The sequence below is a fragment of the Ischnura elegans genome, chromosome 11 (assembly GCF_921293095.1).
Source record: "Ischnura elegans chromosome 11, ioIscEleg1.1, whole genome shotgun sequence".
NCBI lineage: Eukaryota > Metazoa > Arthropoda > Insecta > Odonata > Coenagrionidae > Ischnura > Ischnura elegans.
The window spans coordinates 68,468,761-68,480,201 of NC_060256.1; positions in this window are offsets into that span (position 1 = coordinate 68,468,761).

Consider the following 11,441-nt stretch of genomic DNA (forward strand, 5'->3'; position numbering starts at 1 on the left):
ATTTTACTTTCCACAATGTATTTAAAAATTGTTACATTAATTGTGGAAGTAACAAAGTGTCTTTTATATCTAATATGGAGCCCTTTTTCAATTCATTCAAGTTTTGATTTAACCCAAGTTTATTTACATCCATATTCATAAATTAAGTAGGAATGTTTCACTCGGAAATATGAGATTTACTCGCTAAATAGAAAAAATTCTGGGAATCTAATATACTTATAAGGCAATGGAAATTTAAAAAATCAAATCAACTTCACAGAAAATCATTATTAAAGATATTTCAGCAACAATCCACGGTTTTAGTTACTTACACAATTGCAGTCAGCTTTCACAAAAAATTTAGGTAATGTATGGCTTTGGACACTGACCTAATTAGGCTCTCTTTGGCAACCACAACAAGCTATTATTCCATAGGGAAGTCTGGAAATCTCACCGAGAGTAATTAAAGGTTGGCAAGCAGCTTTTCCCCGATGGGCCACCCTAATTAATGGTGACCAGCTGTCACTTTTTCTCCCACTATATCTTAAATTAGGATTATCCACTATTAAATTTGGTGCAGTTTATCTTTGCAGGGTTCATTGTCTCGATTACTTCTTATTTATTTCGACGATGGCTATAGTTTATCCATCCAGATATTACTTACCGAGAAACTAAATTCAAATTGCAAAAGTGCTAAAATTGTCTAGTCATAAAAGCTAACATAATTTTGCTAAGAAAAAATTCCAAAATCGCTCATGAACACCCAGGTATGAGAGGAGAAATAATTTTATCAATTTTAGGGGAAATAAACGATAAAAATATAATTATAATCATGTAAACAAAAGACGGAATTAGTATTCTAGCACATTCCAAACACACACTTCATGATAGTAAAAACAAATTATGAACTTTTGGATAGATGCCGTGACATAAGAATGACATAAATTTTTAATAATAAATTTGAAACATTGCATGTGAGGTATCATCAAAGTATAACCTTTTAATGAGCATCCCCTTCGCTTTCCGTGAGCATTGATCGATTTAAGGCTGAGGATTCGTTCAAATAACTAGCACAAGGAAATTGACCGAACGAATCCGACAACAATCGGTGACCGGATTCTCGCTGTTTCAAGCGACAGCGTATCCCTGGTGTGATTCCAATCTCTTTATCCTCGACGGCAACTTCGAAGAAAGGGAACATGGTTAACAATCCGTCACATACCTTTCGAGCTTCAAAATATTGGTTCCTTTGTTTTTCCCTCGTCATTCATCGACTAGTAAATCCAATCCCTGCTGATTATTGAACTTGGTGGAAATGTGATTCAACGCATTTACATTACTAATTGCTAAATTAACGGAAATAATAAAATCGCCATAGCTGACATAATGTTTCCTATTTAGAATTGTTACTAAATTTTTCAATTACATTTTCAGCAGTTGAATCTCACTGATTTAATATTCTTTGCACCCAAATGTTATATGCAATTTGTTTAGCACGTTCTCGTTTCCTATTACTTTACATCATATGATTAAAGACAGGAATTATTGGATATCAAATTTGATGGAATTGTTCAGAAATATGAAATTCATGATCAGATTTTATAGCATTTCCAGAAGCAGAAGGAAAATTTATTTTGATACATGGAGATTGGGATAAATTGAGGTTATAACCCTTGCTGATTTAAAGGTATTATTTACTAGGAAATTGATAATATAGCGCTACGTCTTGAATTTCGCGAATGAAGTCAATTTATGGTTCTGTACAAAATCAAATCAATACTATGATGCTGTTTTTTTCTGTAAGCTTAATACTATTTAACCTACTTGGTGATCCACAGCTAAAAATAAAGCAGGGAGAAATATGGGTGTTACATTTAGTGTATAGCTGTTAAAATATTTCTGTCGATAGTAAAACGAACTTTTTCAGAGATAAGTAATCCTACCATTATGAATATTTTAATTCCATACAGATACTATCAAATCCTTCCTTTATATTCTTAACTATCGACCTCAACCCCCGCAACCTATTTCTCTTACTCGAGATTTGAACTGATCTCCCCAATAGCACTTGAAGATGACCTATCCATACGGCCTACATATCACCTACCCATAAGGCCATAAATAAATCAGTAACGTGTAAAATTAGCATGGCACCACATCTCAGATATATTTGATAGCAACAAAGCATACGACAATTTTGTCCTAGAGACTACAACTTTGCTAAATGAATTCAGAAGGAAATTTGTAAGCAAAAACCAATTAGGTTTTAAAGCCGTGGAGTGGAAAGCGTTGATCATGAAGCCATTCGTAAAAGAATAGTTTCAATGAAATGCGCCGCATTGTTTCAATGATATATTGATGGAGATCAAGTGCCGGCGATCTGAAATGATTAAGTGAATGGGCGAATCAAGAGAAGATGAAAGGTGATGGAGTGTACGCTGCACCACCCTAAATCCAAAAAGAACAATGCATGTTGTCTCCAGAAATTACCTAATAAAAGTTGGATAGTTACTCAAATAACGATCCAAATGGGGAGCCTAGATACTCACTTGTACTAAGGAAAATTCAAGGATAATTGATATTGAGAGAAAGAAAAAATAAAATTATTTACAAAAAACATAGAAAATACACGCCAATAGAATTTTTGCCCTAATTTTTTTTTTTACTGGTCCATGTTATCAAAGTTACTACAAATACGGATATAAATCATAATATAAATCTCTGTTCAACCCCTTCAGAGAACAGTTCATTACAAACGTTAGAAAATTACACAGTTCTTCAAGTTATTCAGAGCCAAAAAGGAGATCCAAAAAGCAATGAAAGGTGCAAATGTTTGGTAAATAATAAATAATCGTCATTGAGAACTTATTTTAAACTTTTATGTTATAAAATTGTATTCTATGACATTATTTGTAGACTTTATAATTATTGTTTTCAGCCGATAGTTTTATAGATAATCTAGGCTTTTCTAGTCCTTAAACGTCCTCTATTCCTTTTCTCTCTGCAGCCGGCGAGTGATATTTTCCTCTATCCGCTCATATCCACCGCTCCCACATACATCAACCTATCTGCCAGAGGCCACACGCGTGAGGGAGAAACTCTCCTCCTCTTTGATGCCCTGGAGCGCCGCATGCGGATGAAATGAGAGATAAAACAAGAGCGCATATCCCCGCGCGCAGTTCTCTATACGTCTCCGCAGCAAAGAAGAGGAAAGATGCTCAAAGAGAAACTGGGTTGATGCGCAGAGTAGGTAAATGAACAACGCGTTGCGTATAATGAGGGACTAATGGGCACGCCAACCAATTTTTTATAAGTTGTCTGTTGTGATAGCAATTGTAAAAAATAAGAGATACATATTTTTAGTTTCTCAAGATTGTAACTTAAGATAATTATACTATCCAATTACTTCATTCTCTTAATTGTACAATTATTCGATGAAATAACGATTTTTTTTACTTTTCGATGTACACACGTTCTTCGAAATGAATAAAGGCTGCGTCATAAACACAAAATCATAGGGATGAATCAGATATGAGCATATTTCTTCGAAAACGAAATATCTTTTACTAAAAAATAATAATATCACTAAATATAACGAAATTATTCCTGGAACAAATTTGTGAAAACTTAACAAAATAAAGCCATCATACGCCTAGAATGAAATTTTCTTGAAAATGGCTATAAAATAAATTCACTTTAAATTAAAAAGGTTAACTGAAAATAAGAGAAGAAAATGGTGATGGGGTACTGTTTTAGGCGGTTTCAAAAAAAGCATCACATTGAAACCAGGGAGGAACAAAAACAATTTTAATACTCTTCACGTAATTGGTTATGAGGAAACTTGTTTTTGAAAATCTCTCTCACCTTTTATGAAAGACTCGAAAAAATACTAAAAAACCTCTTAATTTTCACCTCAATGAATTTATTCACGCGCAATTTTACTCAGAATTTTTTATCCTAATACTTTGTACAGAGAGGAAAAGAGGAAGCATCACGCACTGCATCTCTTTTCCTCTTCCGTCTCCATCTTATCCATTACGGAATCTTTCCGGTTGAAACCTGCTCAACTAGCACTATGGATGGACCTTATAACCTTAGCTCCTTTCGCCTTCCAGCCTAGAAAAAAATATGCATTCAGCCGCTTATAAATTTCTTCTCGTGATCTACATTTTTTCTACTCATCTCCCATCCCCTTTTCTTTTCTTCGGAAAAAGAACAATCGCCTAACGTCAAGCGCACTCACGGTCTCCTCCCCGAGGAAGAGGAAAAAGGGGCCCTTCCACTCTTTTTAGCGAAGGAAATGGCAAAAAGGAAACCTGTCGGAGACTTTAGAAGATGGCCGGAAAGGGGAAGGAAAGGGAGGTCACAGAAAACTGCAGGAAAAATACATTCGGGATATGATAAAGGGTGGGGTCGTGGGATAGGAGGAGAGACATCGTAATGGATCCCCCTTTTCGCTTTGGGTCACAACGTATTATAATACACCGGAATAACATTGGAACACATTTTTCTTCCGATAACGCGCCCTTTCCATTCCATTATTCCACACCGTGTTACACACGTCCAGATATCCATGCCCTACTTCTTTCTCGGAATCCGTTTTTCCCATCCCCCTTTCACGGCAAAGTTTTCGCTCCAGATATTGTGATCATGGATTCATCCGCCCCTCCCAGCTACATCTAGGTTTTGTGGAAAAATAGTGACAAAGCAAATAGAAACTCGAAATGTTTGACAGATAATCGTGTTTCGTATATTTCGCCTAGTATAAAAAAATAACTGACCAAGTCAATGTTAAATTGTATTGGAAAAAAGTATTACAAAATAGGAAAACAGGAACATCTTTTATGAAGAAGGAGAGCACATTAAGAGATTTATTTTAAACATATCATGGAATAAAAGCAAAATGCAAGAAAAGATGAACGGTAATGGAAAATAAAAAATTATCTTTGTCGGGTACACTGATGTATTTGAAAAAGTGCGAGCTGGGTCTCATAGCATAGTTACATAGTCAGGTGTATGTTACGAAAACCGGATGGCCAATTGCATGTTAGGAAACCCAGATTATGCCTATCAAAGTATAATAGTTAGCCTAACAAAGTTTATTACTTCATTTTCCATGATTGAAAGATTTCAGGCAGTTAATCCTGAAGTCGCCAGTCTACAGATGAAAAATGGGAGAAAAATGTAAAACAAAGACGAATTTCGATCGTACTACATGAGAAATATATATGAAGACAAATCAATGCATGAAGAGGTGGATGAAGGGTCATTTTTATTTCCGTACCACCGAAAAAAGGCATATTCAATATTCCAACAATTACTCTTGCACAAACAACCATTCCCTGGATAGGGACCACCTACCCAGCCGAGACTCGAACCCGCAACCTCTCATATGGTAGGCGAGGGCTTTACCTCACTACAACCGAGGTCGCCATTACTAGAGGAAAAATAATACAAGGAAATTGGAGCACGTTGGTAGTATATTTCTAACTGGGATTGGGATATCGATGCCCAACAAATCGTCATTAACAGCGAAAATCATTTCCAATGTATCCTACCAATGAAAATACATATCACCAAAATATCTTCAACATGCCTGTAGAAGATCAGCCAGTAAGCAGAAAGTGTTCGCTCCAGATATAGTGATCATGAATTAATCCGCCTGTCCCAGCAGCATCTAGGTTTTGGGGTAAAATTGTGACCACAGGAATAATAAAAGAACACCAAGTTTTGGCAAATAATGACCGATTGCACTTTTATCTGGTGTAATAAATAACTAACCATACATTTGTTAAACTGTACTGGTAAACATTTAATGCAAAATTGGAAAGCAGGAGTATCCTATATGAAGAAAGCGAACATATGACACGAACTAATTAGGCATATTATAGATACCTAAAGCGGAAGATTAAAAAAACAAAAACAAAGATAAACAGTTGTGGAAAATGAAATAATAAACTTTGTTAAGTTCGCTAATATATTTGAAAAAGCACGGCCTGGGATTTTAGCATAGTTACATGGTCAAGTATATTATTAAACCCATATCCTGCCTATTCAAACATAGCAGAGAACTTAATAATGTTTACTCTCCCATTAACCATAATGTAAAGGTTTCTTACAGTTTAAGCCTGAAGTCATCAGTCACAATATGAAAAATACAAGAAAACTTTAAAATTAAGACGAATTGGGTTCAAATAGGTGGTATGTATGTATGCAGATAAACCTATGAAATTAGAGACGGGCGAAAGGCAATTACTGGTTGATTACAAACGCAAGGAAATTGGAACACATTTGGGAGTAAACTTCATACTAGGAATTGGGATACCGATGCTCATTTATTCAATATAAGATTGTCGATTAGCTAAAGTCGTTCAAAATGTATCCTACCGATGAAAATATCGGGGAAAAATCTTCAATACGGCTGTTTTTGGTCAGCCACAAAGCAGAAATTTCACTCCCATGGCAGCAGCACACTCAGGGGGTGGCGACCGTAATGGAGTCACCAACCCCGTACTCTTGCACGCTCTCCATGTCCAAAGGGCTGGCTCCTGCATCAAATTACGCCGTGGCGGCATCGGGACGTGAGATCAACGGCGAGGAATGGTCGGTAGGACGGAGAAAATGGAGGTTGGAGGCCGTAGGGTGAACAAAGACAGGAGCTAACAGCGCTGTTACCCTTGCCCATCCTCGGGCGAGACCAAGATATGCATCCAGTGCAGGGCAGAAGATCCCACACGCTGCGTGAGCCGAAACTCGATCCTTCATTAGTGCGTTCCTCGAACGTCGGACTCAATATAGGAGCCGTCCAGGAAACTCCTGACAATGAGAAACCTCACGCCTCAGACCCCATCACTGCGCGACGTATCGATTTCATTATCGGAATGCGATATCACCTAGGAGTGGGGAATTGAGGCTTTGATGACAAAGCTGGATCGTGGATGTAGTTCTAAGCGCTTCATTAAAACTCAAGCTACGATCAAAGAATGTTACTGATTTGGCGGAATGATTACTAATAAATTGTTATGTTGATATTATGAGTACATTGGTATTTTTGTAGAGATATGACGTACCCAAAGGTAGCAGTCCATGTCGAACTCTTAACCTACTCAAATACTAAGGAATACTAGTCGGAGAGGTATGCATAAAATGGAGTAACAGGAATTGTATTTTTTAATGATTCATAATAATGAATATCGTTTAAGGACATGTGTATAGGGTATCGAAAAGATGAAATTTTAGAAGAAATGCAGTAACCAAAAGACAGATGCATAAGATAATGGCAAATGGTATCGTAACGTCAGTGGAGTGCACAGGGCCGCTCAGACAAGTCAACAAATAGGACAGGGACGAGGAAAGTATCCTTGTCTTAGATTAATTAAAGTTAATTTATAAAATACGAAGTAATACTCAACTTGTGTGTGAGAGACTATTACTCTTGGAACACGTATTTCACGCTTTTAGATTTTTAAACGACAATATCTATTTTTCGCGATTAAATGAAAAGTAAAAATTTTCAAGCGCGCGAAAACGCGACGGCTAAGTATGAATGCTGGGAAAACTCCGTGTAACGTCATTCTGGTTCCCGCTGCCGCAAGTGAGGTGACCTTGGGGCGAGGCTTCGAGTGCTTTACGACGCAGGAAGCTAGCAGGTAGCCGAGTACCCTGCTAGCTGGTAGCGCTTGGCTTAAATAAGGTTTATTAATACCTTATCAAATGAAGAAAACTTTCCGACCTTAGCCAGTTTTAATAGGTGATTATTAAGTCATGTTTCCCTGAGCACTGTGCCTCATGCATGCATTGGTAACCTCAGACGATGTAAAACTCCTATCTACTCGTATAAAAACTAGGTCCCTGTGACGTCACATGGAGTGGCATCGCATGGGCGCCAATCTGGCCTTTTTCAAATGAGAATATAATTGACCATTGCCATTCGTCTAAGCCGGTATTTCTAAAACCAAATAATTAGTATATTATGAATACACTAATGGTGGGTCACGAATCGCAATCAATGCCTTTCGTTCTCTTTGATGAAGGAGACCACCCTATTCTAAAATTATTGTAAATTTATCGATTGAGCAACGAATCACGGTTAGACCGCACCCAAAATGCGTTGGGAAGTATTTTTTTCCTCACGAGCCGGTGCAAAAATGGGAATGCGCGGGATACATGAGGGCGCGGCTTAGACGAGTAAATACGATAATAAATCGCTCATAGTTGCTGCTCTGTAACCAAAACCGGAGGATAACATTGATAACTCATCGTCAGATTTATTATTATGGGAAAATCCAGTCGAAAAAAACTACGTGAAGAAACGCCACGATATTATCTCTTCCTCTTCCCTCATTTAATCATTTCTATTTGCTTTATACCTCCCAAAAATATGAGTCTGCTGCTTTTATCCCCTTATACAACTTTTAATAGCTTGCGATTAGCGTAATTTCTTACGGTAAGAAATTAATGCACACATAATCGAGAAGGTTAACTGAAAAAAAAATCATTCAAGGATAATGTACCCAAAGTTTTATTATTTAAATGATTCAGTGACAGAGAAGTTCTTTGTCAGTGGCATTTCTAAGCCGTTATTGTTAATCCTACCTTATTCGACGATGTTTCGGTGAGTGGAACATAATATGGTGCCTAATATGCATTGCATCACCCGTTAAAATGAGCGATGTTTGAATTATGTAAAACATACTAATGCATCGGAAAGGTAAGCTCAATAATAAACTGAAATCATGATTGAAATAGTTTCATAGTAATGCTGGAACAATTATTTATTATATATCACGAGGAATTTGGGCTCACCTAATGTTGCCGTGCGAAAAAAATCTTAAAACTGGTTTTATGACGTTTGAATTAAGATTTTATTCCATCAGACTTCATGTATACCTGTATGGAATATTACGATGAACTATATTCCGTTAGACATTTTCCAAAAATCCCTGTTCAAGGCCATAAAAAGGAAAATTCAATGGAAAGTAATATGATAAACCTTAATGGCATTACATTTACATTTCACACTGCTGTGATTCATGTAATGCACGCTACATAGATAGGTTCAAATAAACGCAATTTCAAAAACTCATTACGACCTAGGTTTCAATGTAAAATTTTCTGGAAAATGATTGAGTTACATTGAAGCCTAAGTTGTAATAAATTTTATAATCGTGGAAAACTACAAATGGAAAATTTAAATATGGAATAATTCCTCTCCATCAGCCTTCGATCTCCGGATTTTAAAAATATAAAGGCATAAAATATAGCGATCACAAATTCCCTAAAAAGAAACCATACACCAGCAGTATTCCAGGTCCAACTCTCTATCTCCTCTTGGCCTGCCAGGTCAATAAATCTGAAAAATTTTGTGCTGAAAGTGCTCTCAGTATCGGGGACCTCCCCTCAACCGCGGTCTTTCTCACCTCTTCCGCCTTGCAAAGCCTTCTTCCTGCAACTCTTATCCTCTCTTTCATCCCTCCATTCCCTCTCTTTAAGTGCCATCTTTCTCCATTTCTTTTTCAATAGCTGCCGGTTTAAGTCCAACCCCCACAACTCCCCTCCCCTCCGCTAACCACCCACCTCCTGCCACGCCTTCTAAAACCTTCCTTACCCCACTGACGGAGCAATACCTCCCAGCAGCACTCTTTTCCTTTCTCACCGTCGCTACTCCCTCGAGCATTAAATTGCTATTTCATTTTATTCCCATTTCCCTCGTATGCAGACGAGATTTTCCACCCTCCCTCCCTTTCCCCTGGCTTTAAGAAAGTGGGAAAAATCCAATGTTCGGAGGGGGGAGGTACGGTCGTAGTGCCGCAGAGAGGTTGGGGGTTCAGGTTCATTCAGAAGCGGATGGAGGAGGACGGCGTGGAAGGGAGGTTGGCCCCGGGTGCATGGTGGGAGCTTGCCGGCAGAGAAGGTTTTCTCGCCGTGCGTCGGGGTGGGCTGAGTTGGGGGAGAGAGAACTCCTGAAGAGATGAAATACGTCGTTTTGAGATAAAAGTGGACGATAAAGGCTCCGGCAGATATAATGGAGGCCCTTTCGAGGACGGAGAGAAAGAGGAAAAAGACCCGGTTGGGGAATTATGCGCCACGATGAAATATCGTAATTTATTGCCGAAGATCGTAATGTTTCTGCCTCAGCATTTTGAGAAATGTTATTGATGCCTGGGACGATCTTTCTTATTCGCGCGCCGAATGTCGTCCATGAACTCGCCATATATATTTTTTACTGTCTTCCAAGTGTGTGCCAAGCGCATTACCGCATGACGGGCAGTGGTCATAAAATTTTAGAAAGGCCAAATCCGTAAGGGTCAAGGAGAGTTTACGTTCTTCCGAAATCTGAAGAATATCTTAGATTCTCAAAAAACAGATTCGACTGTTATCAATCTGGCTTTTAATATCTTATATTATGAGGTTCGTATTTTGTGCCAGCAAAAGAAGTTTAATCTTATATTTGACATAAACAGTTCTAATATCGGTGACATAAAATTTTCCTGATTAAAATATTGAAATACATGCTAGGTCAAATTGGGGTATTGATTGAAATTATGCAATCCACCTTCGCTTATTGGATTAAAACAACTTCGCCACCCCCGACTGTAAGCAGTCTGGCCATTTCAAGTTCTCCACCAATCTCCCGAATGAGCTCACCCCCATAGCGCAAAAGAAATGGGAATTTCGAGTTTTAAAATATTCAGCCAATTTATCAGTGAGTGTGAAGCAAGTAAATTCATTCTAAGTATGGCATATTATAAAAATGGTAGATATATGAATGCTTTTTATAGATTTCAACCCGACTCAAATTTCTGCGCCGATGGCCACTTCGACCTAGTTACACCACTGGCCATTACTACACAAAAGAGAAAAGGTTCACTGGTTTAAGGAATATTTTATAAGTAGGTCACATCCATTTAAACACATTATTTCGTTTTTACTAGAATAAATTGGGGTAGAACCATAAGTACAACATTGCTCTTTAGTGATAAAAGCTGAGTTTAGCAAAAAAGGAACTTATACATAAGTATAATGTGGATAAACATTGGATAAACGTCTAGAGAGGGTTTAATGCATTATGAGAGAATGGAAAATCGAGGCACACTACTCAAATACGTGAATAATTCTAAAAGGAAAAAATATTCTCCAGCGTTCGGGCAGAGTAACGCTGTTGTTTCTATTAAAAATTTCTTAAGCATCAATTTTCCACCTCTTTTGCGGATACGGTTGAGAGAAACCTCAGATCTTGAAACGTTAGCGTGGAGCTTCGCACTCTGGCCTCAGCAACAGCCTACGGTCGATATTCTGTTCCCGAGGAAAGGCACGCGAACTTCCAGATGGAGCTGTGATGACGACAGCGCTAGGCTACTTCTTCCCGCTTGACCTAACCCTTCCAGGCCATATCGCTTACCGAAGCGTTACAAGTGCTTTCAAGAGTTTCAACTGCTGTTTTCCAAGAGGCTTACAAAGGA